Source organism: Sturnira hondurensis, unplaced genomic scaffold (assembly GCF_014824575.4).
Source record: "Sturnira hondurensis isolate 20B ecotype Veracruz unplaced genomic scaffold, ASM1482457v3 Scaffold0004136, whole genome shotgun sequence".
NCBI lineage: Eukaryota > Metazoa > Chordata > Mammalia > Chiroptera > Phyllostomidae > Sturnira > Sturnira hondurensis.
The window spans coordinates 49434137-49448432 of record NW_028076767.1 but is presented as its reverse complement, the minus strand read 5'-3'; the positions used below and the strand labels follow the sequence as shown (position 1 = coordinate 49448432).

Here is a 14296-nt window from a genome sequence, read left to right as displayed (position 1 = left end):
GGTCAAAGTAGACCCACTGCCTGTTTTTTTTTTAAATAAAGTTTTATTAGAATATAGTCATGCTCATTTGTTTACATAATAGCTAAGGCTGCTATTAGGGCTGTGTCACAATGGGATTTGAATAGGACATGACTGAGACTGTGGCCCAGAAAGCCTAATTATATTTACTACCTGGCCCTTGACAAAAAGCTGATGAGCTCTGGTGCTAAACCATAAAAAAGTAATCAAGAAAATGTATGAGATAATTTCAAAAATGATTAAATTTTAAATGCTAATGGTAATACAGAATCTATTTCTACGGGAAATTGCACACTCAAGTTGATATACAGAAACATTCTCAATTGTTTGCTCCCCTTTCCACAAAATCAATTATTCGCCCAGACTTGTATTTTCACTCACACTAGCAACAGAACAATGTGGTCTCTGAGTCTTTCTTAATTGCCAGCCCTTAAGGAAATCTTCTAAAAAATCTTTTGTGTGATGTGCTTTCCTAAAATGATGGATGATCCTGAGCTGGTAGTTTGGATTTAAGACTGAGGCACTAAAACACAGTGTAAAAGCCCTATTGTTGGGAACCACTCTGCCTGGTTTCAGAAGCTGTAACCCCCCCAATGCTAAGGCTGAGTGACCTTTGGACCATAAGACACTAAGGAGACAAAGCTTATCTCCCTGGCAGGGGCACGCCTCTGCTTCTTTTTCCATAATGGGCCTCCAGTGCTTGATCAATTAGCCAATGGTGGGTAAGATTCCCCAAGGGGGGAACAACTTAGGACAGGCATGATCATGTGGAGGTTCCCGGGAAGGACTTGGGGGGCTATGGAGAAAGGGGGTGACAGACCCTCGCCCCTCAGTTTTGACATAGCCCGAGTCCCCATTCTGTCTGCAAGAAGTCTCCTAATCTCATGGCTTCCTTACTACCCCTGCCTGACTTAAGCCTGAGACAATGCCTTAAGCCTAAAACAACGCTGGAGGTGGGTACCGCCCTGTGCTGGAAAGGGCGGGCTCCCTAGGGCGATCAGACCTAAGAAAGAATAAGTAAAATCTTATGAAACCTTTGTTTAGAATGCTCTCAATTAAATAAGGGTCCAAGCAAAAAGTGAGTTTGTTCCCCAAAGTTTTATGCCTTTTTAGCTATCTGACCCTGACCCTCGGAGTTCTTTGTTATCTATTGTTTGATCCTTATTGCCTCAGAATGATTAATGCGCTTTACCTATATCCCTGTGCAAAACAAACCTAATAAAAGCCCATTGAGGAAAAGGCTCTTGGCCCTTCTCCTCTGAGAGATCTGCCACTTTTCCTCCCCAAGCAGATCATGTCTTGGTAGATTTATTCTCATCAGTGGTAGCCAGGGGACCCTGTGGGTGGAGTTCCCCACACACACACACCCTATTTTCATGGATTGAGTATAGGTTGATGAGTTTCACTTGAGGATAAATAAGTGGCCACTAATGATTCCACTAAGAAATACAAATGTAGGTTAAAAAAAATTCCCAATCTCTTGGCTAGAGATATATACCTGGCTACTGTCTTTCAGACAGGGAAATGAGCCTAGGAATTTCACCATTCAGTGTGTTGATTTTAATTCAGTCCCTCTGTTTTCCCGTGTGCCTAATCCCTATTCTCCTAAATGGAGTCCCTAGGTCTCCAGAGAGGCGGTCTCCTGCTGAGGAAGGGTCGTGGCCTGACGCTGGGTAGTGCTGAAATCAAAACCACGTACATCAGAAAGACTCACACCATCGCCCATGTCAGCTCCCTACCTCACCTTTTGTGGTTGTGGCTGGCCACTCTTAGGCCACTTCAGTGTCCACAGGATCAAGAAGAATGCTTCAAAAGGGAATACTCACCTCGCTTCTCCTCCCCCACGTACAAGTGGCACCCCATTATGCACACATCAAGGAAAATAAATAAAAGACTCAATGTTCCTCAGTAAAAAAAAAAAAAAAGCCTTCTGGAGTAAATTTTCAGTCCTCAAAATACATTTCCTATGTCTTATTAGATGATTTCACAAAAATATGTGGAAGTTTTATGTCCTCTTGACCTATTATGCTCAAACAGAAATTTGTTTATAATTGCCCACACTTGGGTTTTGGATAGTACATACTAAATCTCACCTAAAAGGAGACAACCATAATGGCATCATTGAAGTCAGTATTTTGGCAACATGGTACCGTATGCAAGCACTTTGATGTTACACAACAATTCTACACTTGGAAATGGTACCTTCTTTTTCTGAGACTAAATAAGGTTAAGAAGGATTAGGCAACATCTAGGTAAATGCAGTTATAAATATAGCTACGCTGGAAGAAGAGAAAACTTTCACTGCCAGCCAAATGGAGCTCTGTCCACTATTGTCCATGAGTAAATGGTGGTATATTCAGATTATATTTCTCTGTATATACATAAATGCCAAGTAATACAAATAAAAATACTAAAGCTTCCATTTCAAACACTTTTCTTAAATGTAGAGTTCCTTAGAATCTAAAAACTCAAACGTTCAGTTCTTTAGAAATACACAATAAAAGTTAGCAAAAGTAGTTATTGGTGTGAAGTTCTGTTTTGTTTCTGTTCTGTTAATCCCTATTTTTGTGCCATCATTTTAATCCTTTGATGTACAAACATGTAAACATTTAAAGAAAAAATATATTTTCCATTTTTAAGGGAAAAGCAATTTAGCACTCTTTATATACTTTTATTTAACCCTTCTGATATGCTTTGAGAAACTGTCTTTTCTATGTGATACATTAATTTTCTAATTTAATAGATGGGGTGGATAATGGGCCAAGAATATTATAAAAGTGGCCTATTCCCTCCGTTGATCTGATCATCTATAATCTGTGGATAAAAAAGGTGAACCAGGAAACGTGACCTCACAGGGGGATCTGACAGATTCCTATGGGCAGGTCCTGGTTCGTAGTCATGCCCGGGGCATATCACTTTTCAGTAAAGGGTTTATCTTTGCTTTAAGCAAGTCCTGTCCATTGCTTCTATGCATCTAGGTTAACACACCTTTGAAATAAGCCTAACTACCCTCAGGGGAGCACATAATCCTAATTATCCTGTAACTTAACCCCGACTCACTTTCTCCAACCTTCCTGTAATATTCCTTTGGTTCCCTCCTTAATTTCATACACATAAAGGAAACTGTAAAACTGTCAGTTCTCCAAAGCATTTGAAATCTTGCTTCCAGCAGCTATCACCAGTTTGGGCTTAAATAAACTTCTATAAAAATCCTCCACAGGTTTGGATACGTCTTACATCAACAAATCATCTCACACTATACCAGATTTCATGGCAAAAAAGATTTCATACTTACTATAGCTATATCATGGCCTTTGAACTCACCACTACCTAGATATTTTCTAATAAAAATATTTCTTCAAAAGTCAACTAATAGTCACAGAACTTCTTTGACTTTATTCTCTCATTCTACAATTCTAAATTCAAATCTCTACGCAGTAATTCCAGAAGTCAGTTTTGCCTTGAAAATATTCTTCAACCCAGAAAGATAAATGCAATAGATCAGAAAGTTTGGTAACAGACACAAATACAGAAGGGAATTTAATACTACATACAATAATGGTATTTCAAATTTCTGGGAGAAGAATTAAATTTTCAACAACTGGTATTGGAAAAACTAACTAGCCATCTGATGGAAAAAAGTTAGGTATTGGTCTTTCCTTTGCTCCGCTCCCTGTCCAGCCCTATGGGGAACAATCCCCACACTCCAGGCCAGGAATTTGAGCTCAGTTGCTCAGAGTCCCCAGGCAGACTACAATCTGTGACAAAAGGTGCGGAGTCACATTTGTACAGAATCTGTACAAATTCACCAAGTCAAGAGTTCTAGATACAGTGTTTCAGCCTTCACCTGCATATCTTGAAAAAATGGGGTAGGGATCCACAGCATCCTCAAAGACTGCTTACCAGAATAAAAAGTACAAAAAGATGCTCATATTATGCAAAAATGTAGTAAAGATGCTTGGGTTAGAAAGAGAGCATACTCCTCAAGTTCACAGGTGAATGCAAAACTGGAAGTGGTTAAACATTTGGTAAGAATCAGGCCCCTGAGGTCGCCACCAGGACTTCCAACAGAGAAGGACAAGGCTCACAGGTACCTCAAGATATGGGGGAGTTAGTGGTACATCCACGCCTCAAAGGCCAGGAAGCAGTTAAAACCTAATGACAGAGCAGGTTCAGATGAAAAAGTGCAAATCCTTTTTATTTAAAGATGGTGAGAAAGTATTCTCATTAACATATATTTTAAATGCTAAAAAAAAAGTGATGTATTATCTACTTTATTCCTTACACTAAAGCAGCTCCAAGTAGACCAGATATATAAACATGAGCATTCAACTCCAGGGGGTTGAAGGTGGGAGAGAAAAGAAATCCATCCTCATGTAGTGTATGTCCCAGAGCACTGCTGCCCAATGGAACTTTCCGCAGTGACGAAAACTTTCTATACGTGTGCTGTTCAACACAGTGGCCTCTCACCACATGGGGCTATTATGAATGAGAAAGGAGCTATAAAGTAAATCTGACATGCTCAGCGACTGAAAGTAACCTCACAGTGTGATCTGACCTTGAATTACTAGCTGGGCGGGTCTAGGGAGGCAGTCACACGCCAGGTCTATAACTTCCTTCATAAAAGTTTTATCTTTACCTTAAGCAAGTCCTGTCCATTGTCCTTGTGCATCTCCATTAACAAATCTCTGCAGTATCAGAATAATCCTCCTTTCCAGACCCCTCTGACCACCCTCCAGGGAGCCCGTGATCTTGTTGCTGGAATACCATTCCTGTTTACTGTAAATGTTCCCTCAGTTTTCCTTTTCATTCCGTGAGAGATTGGCCCCTCCTCAATCTGCCAGCAATGGATCTCATGTCACCTTTCCTACTTTCCCTCCCTTGATCCCAAATGCATAAAAAGGGCTGCCAAACTGCCATTTTCTAGAGAATTTTTGAGATCTTGCTTCAAAGCATGTCCTCGGTTTGGCTCAAATAAACTCTCATCAAATTCTCTGTGGGTTTGGACAGGCTTGCATGGATACCATTGAGCAGTTGAAATACATTGAGCTAGTGGACTAACAAACTAAATTTTCATTTCATTTCACTTTTATTTAATTTCAATTCGAATAGCCACATGTATTGGCCCTTGTATTGGACCTAGTAGTTCTAGTGCACTGGTTCTCAAAGTGTGATTCGTGGACCAGTGGCATCAGTGTCACTGGGAACCTTGTCACACATGCAAACTGTCAAGTCCAAGCCTAGTCACCGAGTCAGGAAATCTGGGAGGGCATCGTAGCAATATCTGCTTTGACAAGGTCTCCTGCATGTCTGATACACACCATAGTTTTTTTAAATGATGATCTAGACAGAAAAGGATAAAGGAACAAGACAAATATATATCATATCAAATAATGATAACTGCTCTGATGAAAAGTAAAATAAGGAAGAGTAGAAAACATCCTAAATAGTAAAATAACATTAGAATGCAGACCTGATGGGATGAGGTATCTGGGGAAGCATTCCAGGCAGAGCTGACAAAGGCAAAGGCCCTGAGGAAGGAGTGTGCTCTCTAAGTTTAAGGAAAAACGGAAACCCCTCAGCTGCAGTGAAGACTTGGAATTTCAGACAGAAAACTACTGCAGAGGTCTGAGGAGTGATCTAATTCACATTTGAAAGGGATTCTATTCAGATCATTGTAGTCAGAACAGCTGGAGGGAAACGCTGCAAAACTGTTGCAAAAATTTAGGTAGGAAATGGTGGCGACTTAAACCTACTCAGATTCCAGATATATTTTGTAAGGAGCTGATAAGAGTAAAGCCAACACAGGAAGGAAAGAGCACAACCCAGCAAGGGACAGAAGGAGGCACTAGCCAGTGGGAGGAGGCGGGGACTACAAAGCCGCAGGTTGCTGAAAGGACACAGCCAAGACTGAAATGATTCATTTAAGTTACTGGCCATTTGATATGCTTACTAACCTGGTGACCCACAACCCACCACCAAAGTCGTGGTAGCTTTAGGAGGAGACACTACGTCAAGAAAAGAAAGAGAATCTCAAAACTTAAAGACTAAAAATAAGAATCCAAAAAGAGTATATAAAGTTGGAGCCAGGGGAACCCTTGGGAATTTACAATAATATTATAAAGGGGACTGAACATTCCACACAAAGTAGGATAGGGATTCAGGCACATTTTTATCTCGATCTTAAAGAGCAGAGTGACCTCAGATGTTATATGGGTTCCATTTATACCTTTCTCTCTAGGAAGACCACCTTTTAGCAATCTTTATTCCCAGGGCCTAAAATACAGTGAGGTCAATGTCACTGAATGAGGAATTTAGAGGAACCAGTGGTTACTTCTAGGTCACTCTGCTTAACTATGCAAGAGTTTAAACACACAGCAGACGATGTATAACTGAGACCTCTGTACACACAGTATTCGGCACACAAAAAGGCAAAGTTGTTAAAAGGAAGTTCACATACTTAAAAAAAAACCATCCAGTTGTGAAATCTGTGTTCATTTAAGTTAATGCACTTGAATAGTAGCCTTTTGTCTAAAGCCACGACATCTTTTCTTTTTTTTTCATTTATTGACTTTAGAGAGGAAAGAATGGAGAGAAGCACCAGTCCATTGTTCCACTCACCAATGCATTCATCAGCTGCTTCTCACCTGTGCCCTGACTGGGGACGAAACCCTCAATCTTGGCTGAACAGGACAACGCTCTAATTCATTGAGCCACCCAGGTGGGGCAAGCCCTGACATCTTTACAGAGGTGCAATGCAAGCATTAAGTTGGGCTAAGATCCTTTTCAAAACAGCCTGAGACCAGTTTGAATACTTAAAGTATTTAACTGAAACTTTCAGCATTTGGCACTAAAAGCACAGAAGAGATGACCCTGACCTCCGTGATTTGGAGTGGGAATCACCTTATTTTGCCATGTATAACCCGCTCCTGTGTATACTGCACATACATGTTTTGGGCCCAAACTTTCCAGAAAAAAAATCGTGCATTTTAATTTTTTAATTCAATGTTTTATTTATATATAAAACCAATTATATTCCAGGGTATTTCTTACATATAGATATCATTATTGCTTTCTAGAATTATACTTTTAATGCATAAGCATAAGTAAAAGAATTAAAAGCATTTATATAGATCTGGAATTAGTATTACCATGTATAATGTGCACCCTTATTTTTCCCTAAAAAATTTGGGCAAAAAAGTGTGCATTATAAGTGGCAAAATATGGTATTTACTGCCATTACTTATACGAAAACCAATAATTTTGATTTGTGAATAATTATCTGGAGCTGAGGAACCTAGCAAAAGCTGGCTAACAGATTTGATCATGGGATCACCACAGGAAGGATACTTGTTTTCTGTTTGCTAAGGTGGAGGCACATGCCAGCAATCCACCTGAGACATGAGCCAAAATACTTAAAGTTGAAAAGGACTGGCTGAACTTGGCCATCACTTACTTCCTCATTCAGCTAAGAGACAGGCTCTTCTCTATACCATCATATCACTTTGAATTTTGATTTATTGTATTATTTTACAAAGTCTTCTTTGCATTAATATTATTTACATTTTCTAAGTAATAATTTCTGGGAGATAGATTTTTTTAAAGACTCTTTAAAAAATCTTCTTTGAAATGGAGAAATCCCTGAGATTCTCCACTTCCTTTTAGAAATAAATAACAAGTGCTTGTATTAATTTCATGTCTATTATCTCTTTGAGTCCACAACCACCACAAAAGCTACTTTCACTTTATGAATGAAAAAAATTGAGGTTAGGGATGTTGCATGACCAGATGATGAAAGCATGCACAGAATTAGGGAGCAGTCAAAATTAGAATGTCCTGATTCCTAAAACTACACTCCTCCAGCTACAATTTAGCCTTACGGTACCACAAGTCAGGATGTAGGAAGGGACAGGTAGATGGTTTGCAAAAGGCTATCTGCTATCTGCCACAATTTTACTTCATAGATTGATGACATCACTAAATCAGCCCCCAAATCTACTGGTGATGCTTTCTGCATTTGTAACTCACGTGAGGGGTAATCTCCTCCTAGTTTTGGTACCTGCTACTTAAGACAAGACTTCCACTTCTGTGTTGTAAAGATCCCGTTGGGTATCAAAAATGCAGGTCATGGTTCCCCAAAGAACTTGCAGATTAGCAAGATGTGCAAACATCTGCCTCAGTGAATTCCTAAACCCTGAAGGTGTTCCAACAAAGTCACTTGCCAATAGGGTGGCTATGTAATTAATCATTCAACGTGGGACACCTGAGAGTGAAAGGAGGCGCTATTAATAATTACTCTGGGATAATAGGCACAAATAGGGCTGTCATAGGAAAAAGAGGAAGTATGATGATATGTATTTGTCATGAATATGTGGATTTCGAGCATCTGATAAGGGATTGAAGTCTATAGATAAGATTATTCCTTATCATAAATCTTTAAATCTGCCCCTGTATCTAATAAAATATTTTACACTCTTGCAATAAATTCTCAAAACAGTTGAGTTCAATTGATTCTATTTGTCCCTTATAAATGCCTACTGACAACCTAATTAGACTTACCAATGATAGTATTGGGACTTTTTGAATGTTCTCTATTGTTACTGATGTTTATCCATTTTGTTAGTAATGAGTTCACGAGCTGTTAAACAAACATGACCCACATTGTTCTAGTCTTCTCTTGCCATTTTTCATAGCCTACTTTTCTCCAATAGGTGGCACTATACTCCGTGTAAAACGTGCCTGAGCTCTTTATCTGCCCCACAAGAGCAGGTCAAAATCTTGGAATTATTTGGCTCAACTCTGCTGTAAATTGGTGCCACTGGACAGGCTAATCAGGCCACAAATCATGTGAAACATGTCTCTGGGTGATTTTACAGGCAAAGGCCAGAGAGTTAAGGAGTCTTGCTTGAAGTCACAGAGCAAAATATGGAGTCAACCACAGGGCCTGGAATTTCTAACTTCCATTTCTCTGCTTTCTTTATTTGTGTTTTCATCCGCAGCACCTCGGATTTGCCCAGAGTAAAACAAATTCCTCTTGTATGAGAGCAAAAGACGGAAACCTCCTCCTGCAGTACATGGTGTGGATTCTGCTCCTCCCTCTTGTAGGAGAGAGAGTGCTACGGTGGCCACGAGTGCTCTCCTACAGGTCAGCAGAGGAGGTTAATGTCAATCTTCTACCAAGTTTCCCAAATTAAAACTTATTTAAAATTGTCCCGGAGGGGGAAAAAAGAGGAAAAGGAACACATAATTATTCAATGAGGAATAATCACACACTGAGCAGACACCTGACTATAAGGATCCAAAGTGATATAAAAATGCACCCACATATTCCTTCACTCTGTAGTGTTTATAACTGTGTAGCTTATAAAATTTCTCATTAACAATTCACTTTTCCCAAGTACTGGTAGACACCAGCCCCTATGCTATTGCATAGCAGCATTTTCTGAGGTGGAAATGGGGGGAAGCCCCTGGACAGCTTGTCCCTAACAACGTACCCTTTCAGGTTCACAGTCAGTAATGCCCAGAGCTGTTCCATCTGGTGGAAAAGGCCTTCTACCAGCAACACACACACACACACACACAAACACACACACACAGATGTGCATATATCTATATCTATCTATAAATACACACACACGTATACATAGGCACTGCATACCTATACTACAGTATGCTGTTTGCATAAATAAAATATTTTAATTCCTCCTTCCTTCAATTCAATCTTCCCTGAGCTCCAGACATACAGAAATGCGCCAGAGTTTTTAGGCGGGTGCTGCAGCGACCCTCACAGGGTCGCAGAGGCAACACTGCAGGCCTGGGGTGGCTTTGGTCATTAAAGCGGCAGCATCGCTGAGCCCTGATACTGAAAGATTAGAGAGCCAGCAGAAGACTACCAACCTCATTCAAGATCACAAGATTTTAGTTTTCCCCTGAGCATAAAGTCTGTCACCACTTCCAACCTTACTGTGTTCCCTAATCTGCATAAGTTCTTTGGCTAAAAAAAAAAATCAATGTACAAATAAGAGCATTCTTCTGAAGATAATGCTGGGCATTCACATTCTCACAAATGGAACATTCTGAGCATACCTCTGCATGAGTTACACAAGATGACATGGGAACGTTCTAAAAATTTTCCCCAGGAATACATTTTGAAAAATTTTTTAAAATATTAAATAAATAATATAAATCTAAATATTTATTTTAGTCTAATATTGATGTAATTCTTCAAAGGAAATGCATAGAAATAGTAGTATCAAAATAAATATAACATACAAGGAGTATTTAAATTTAGAAAGGATGGTTTCAAAAATTATATTCGAGACCCTTCACAGTGACATAGGGAATTCTTATTGAAAATCACTCTTCCCACCCTGACTGGTGTGCTCAGTGGGTTGAGTGTTGTTCTGCAACCGAAAGGTGGCCAGTTCAATTCCCAGTCAGGGCACATGCTCTCCTGTGGGCCAGGTCCGAATATGGTTGGGGGCTGTGAGAGGTAGCTGATTGATGTTTCTGTCTCTTATCAATGGTTCTCTTCCTCTCTTTCTCCCTCCCTTCCTCTTTCTCTAAAAATAAACATAAAAAATAAATAAAATAAAATCACTCTTCCCTAGTCCCCTTCCCTCATGACTCTCATATCATACTATTAAATCTTCTGTTTATCATAAAAAAGCCATGCAGAAATTTAAATTACAATCTATGCCATGGGGCTGCATATTTGATAGCTAACATTTTTTTAGAAATAGGATATATTTATCTACTTGAACATTTGGTGGTTGTTTAATGAAAGGGTTTTTTAAAAACTTTAAAAAAAAGATTTATTTGTTTATCTTTAGAGGGGAAGGAAAAGAGAGAAGGAGAGAACTATCAAGGTATGGTTGCTTCTCGTGCGTCCCCTGCTGGGAACTGACCTGCAACCCAGGCATGCGCCCAGACTGGGAATTGAACCACGATTTGGTTCGCAGGCCTGTGCTCAATCCACTGAGCTACACCAGCCAGGATCACTGAGGGTTTTTTTTTTTAATGGGCCAGGAGTAGTTGCAACATGAAAGATACACCAAATCACAATCTTAAGATATCCCAAACTGCACTCTAAAATATCTAGAATCACTCCTAAGAAATCCAGAATAAAACTTCTAAGATATTCGAAACTACACAACCATTTTTAATCATAAACATTAAAAAATTAGCCATCATGTTTGCACGTTGAGTCGTTCCTGAATTATGGAACCACTGGGAGCAAAGTCCCTAAATCAAACCGCTTCATAAAAGCGCTGATGTGGTGCTTGCTTCGCAGCACAGCCCCTGCACCAGGATGGCACATGAATGTCTAAGTACCAGGCTGCGCGCCTGAAAGAAACAGAACATTGTACATCAACTGTAATTCAAAACTAAGAATATTTTTATAAAACACTGATATGAAACAAATTCTACTCTCAGAAGAAAATTTTAACCCTAAACAAAGTTTAAAAACCAATCAGAATTTGGGGGCATTCCCATCGGGGGTCATCTTTGCCTTGCTCTCTACCCGGAGAAAATATCTTTGTTTAGAATACCCTCAGAAAGCAACTAGAACCCATCTAAATATTTCTTCAAAGCACGTCATTTAAGTGGCTACCTCTGCCTCCGTATAAAGGATTAGGGAAACAATATTCATTTAGAGTGAATTTATTAAATGGCGATTGCATTGCACAAATATGTGCTATGCGCTGTGCAGAAAGGTAATGATGCCACATGGGTCTCACAGTTTATTCAAGAAGACAGGACATACATATAAATTATAGGGTAGAGCAATATATGATAACCATCAATACTGTAAAGTGTCAAAAAAGGTGTGGAAGTCATAGGCAACAGTTCATTCCAGGGAGATCAGGAAGCCTTTATATAAAAGTGCCAGTTGAGCTATATAAACTAACTGGAGAAATGTGGGTGGTAGGGTATTCCACATGGAAAAGTTTCATAAATGTGGAGGTGGAAAAAGTAGGGTATTGGTAGAACAAAAAAGTCATGAGGCTGAAGTTCAAGATATTAAAAGAGAAAAGCCTACTTAATTTTGGAGGAGAAAACAAGGTGTCCCAGGATCCAGGCTTGGTAGTTGGACTTTCTTAATTCAGTACTGAATTGCTATCTCTGTGGGGGTTTTTTTGTTGTTGTTTGTTTGTTTGTTGTTTTTGTTTGTTTTTTGTTTTTATAATCAAAGATAGTGCCACCAACAGAGTGGTGTTTTAGCTTAACCTGAGGGTGGAGTGTAAATACAGAGAACTCAGGGTTAAAGAAAGAAGTTCTCAATAGAAAGTGAAAGATGCTGGCGTGTGCCAGGCACTGATAGTATTTCATTTAATCCTAACAACAATTCGGTTATAAAACATTTTTAGATAAGAAAACTGAGGCAATTCAACAAGATCTGGCAGCCCAGAAACAAAGAGCTGATTGATGGGGGTTATTCAGGTTTAGGGCCCCGGGAGGCAAACATGCTGGAAGGTGAAGAGGGTGAGGAAAATCTAGGGTCCTTGTAAGTACAAACGCTCTGGGAATGATTAATGCAGAGTCCAAGTTAAAGAAGGGGAAAATGCAGCAACCTGAAAGCAGTCATAAATTAGACCTAATAAGGAGAAGGAAGAACAAATCCAACTAAGAAGGACAAAGTGGATAAGCTAGATATGTTGTATTCAAAGAGGGACACCTGAATCCCAGTAATGGGACAGGAGAAGTAGAACACTGATGTAGGTTCCCAGAGTTCAAGAAACAGAAGAGAAGTTAGCTTGGGGTAACACGAAAAACTCTGCAATCATTACGATGGTAGAGAGGATAGAGAAGAAAACCATGATTCTAATACTGAGGTCGCTGAAGTTAAAAAAAAAAACATCTAGAGAATGCAGGAGGCTGTTGGCAGAGAAGAGGGCGATATCAACTCATGAATGGTGCATCCAGGAAGAAATTTTGGAGTACTGATAATGAAACTATTGCTACCTGTCAGCATCAGTGAAGAATTAAGAAACATGTGGACAATTGTTTTAAATGTACTTTGAACTGGAGGGAAAAAAAGGAGGAAGTGCCTCTACAACACCCAGCCATATCCATTGTCATTATCTTAAAACCAGGGTAATGGTATTATTTCAAGGATTCAGGATAATGGCCTTTGTCTCTAACTTACAAGATTCCTTCCTCACCCAGAAGAGACACCACCCAGGTGATTGCCTGTATCTGAGGTAAAAACTCACCCAGGACAGTCACAGCTTTCTCAGCCTCCTAAACATGGTTCAATGTGTGATTTCCAAAACTATTTTTAATAAAAAAATAAATGGCAAAATGCAATGTACATTTAATGAGAAGTTAATACACAACACTAAGTACTGTTTGCTAAATGCTGAACTTTTCTATTCATGTACTATCAATAATTTGTAAAGTTACACATAATTTTTATAAATTTTAAGATTAAGTTTATATTTAATAAGTTCTCCTAGATAAAACCACATTGTAAGAATGCATAACCCAACATGTTATTTATTCTTTGGCTTATACACACACACACACACACACACACACTATACAAAGGTCAAAACAGCTTAAGTTTCTAAAGCAGGATTTCTGATAACAAACGAGTAGTTGAAGGTGAAAACGTGGAAGGAAACCAAGCACAAAACTCATGTAAGTTTCCACTTGAAAATGAAGTGGAAAATTACATTTGGTTTTATTCCATGTTTCCCATTTTTACATTGGTATTAAAAATATCAGTCTCCTAAATCACAACTTCACTTTTTGCTGGCTTAAAGTTTAATTTTATATGTCTAGTAAACTTATCCACATTTTTAGTAAATTAATTAAATCATTTAGTGGTGTAAAAAGTCCTGCTTGTTTCACAGATAAATTTATCTGTTTTGATAAATAAGAGTGCATTACATTTTAAGAGCAGTCAGTACACAAATTCAGGGAAATAGCTTAAAAGAAAAAGAGTGATTTGGGGAGGAAGGGAAGGGGTTTTCTTATAGGCCTACTTTTCTGAGTTTGACTTACAATATCAGCATAAGTGATGACTGTCCCTCTGGGAAAGATTGTTTGTTAAAAACTTATTAAATAACTAACAGATATAAAATAGTTCTAAATTTTAAAAGTTATTTGTCTGGGATTGTGGAATCCATAGTATTGATATTCAAACATTGTTAGAAAACTTTTAATAACTTTTAACATTTATTTTTTAATTGATAACCAAACTGAGTGCTGAATAAAGTATTCTGTTGAAGAAAATAAATGGGAAAATATACAACAGAGGGTTTCTTTGACG

General features: G+C 38.8%; 1 protein-coding gene across 5 annotated transcripts in view; it reads right to left on the bottom strand.

Moving 5' to 3' along the window:
• The window catches only part of COBLL1 (cordon-bleu WH2 repeat protein like 1), a 159876-nt gene that overhangs the window by 50734 nt on the left and 94846 nt on the right, over positions 1–14296 (bottom strand). The gene's annotated exons all lie outside the window — the stretch shown is intronic.